This window comes from Myodes glareolus, chromosome 9 (genome assembly GCF_982192425.1).
Source record: "Myodes glareolus chromosome 9, mMyoGla1.1, whole genome shotgun sequence".
Lineage (NCBI taxonomy): Eukaryota > Metazoa > Chordata > Mammalia > Rodentia > Cricetidae > Myodes > Myodes glareolus.
This window is the reverse complement of record NC_142034.1, coordinates 30304083-30305022: the sequence shown is the minus strand read 5'-3', so window position 1 is coordinate 30305022 and position 940 is coordinate 30304083. Positions and strand designations below refer to the sequence as shown.

General features: G+C 53.5%; 1 pseudogene; it reads right to left on the bottom strand.

The window, feature by feature from the left end:
• Window positions 1-206: 206 nt before the first annotated feature.
• LOC148120811 (Nuclear RNase P) lies at window positions 207-426 on the bottom strand (annotated as a pseudogene).
• Window positions 427-940: the final 514 nt, after the last annotated feature.

Genomic DNA, 940 nt, shown 5'->3' with positions numbered 1-940 from the left:
CATTTTGGGGGATAAATGTTTTTATCTAACTGAATTTTTTGGCAACAAATGTTTTTATCTGACTGAATTTTTGGCGACCTTGGCTGAGCGCTGCGGCGGCTGTGATAGCTCCACCTCTGAGGCACGGCCCACCATGGCGCGCTCTGCATGGCCCAAAGGCATGGCTCTGCCCCGGGCCATGCGCGCAGGCTCGCTGGTTTATCCTGTACCTGCGAACTGTGCACCTTGCCTCACCTCAGGCATAGAACTCGCACCGCTGGCCGCGAGTCTTTTCCAAGCTCCGGCGAGGGGGGGCCTCTCCTGCCCAGTCTGCCCGCGCGTGGGAAGGCCCGGTTAGGGCCGCAGGGGCCCCAGTCTCAGACCTTCCCAGGGGCCGGGGAGTGACGAGCACTCAGCACGTGGCCCCGCCAATGAGCTTCCTCCGCCCGCCCATGTTGCTATGGAAACGCGGTTCAGAGTTAGGCCCCTCTCCGTCTTTAGGTCTTTAGCAGCGCTGCTGTTCACCACGCAGCTTCCGTCTCAGTCAGGGCAAGTCCGTTCAGGTGCTGGGATTAAAGGTGTGTGCCACCACAGGCTACTTCCTCAATCAAAATTAAAGTTTTCTGTACGTGAGAGCCAGAGACTGAGCTCTCTTATCAAAATTAGGTGAAAATCACCTCCAAAAGCTCTGTGGCTCTTTAAGAACAGGAAAGGCAGTCTTCAAACACGATCAAACCCGCCTCCTCACGAGACTGTTGCCCGGAGTCTCTAACAGCGAGTACGGACGAAGGAAGCCGCGGATCTCCCAACCGTAAACCTCGCTTTTTCTCAGCTCCACCTGCACTGAACTTAAGGGATTTTTCTTCCCCGTTGCTTTCTGTACCTTCTTTCAGATACCTTAACTTTGATTCCCTTTTTTTTATTTTCTTTTCTTTTTAGGCCTATACTTTTTCCATTCTTT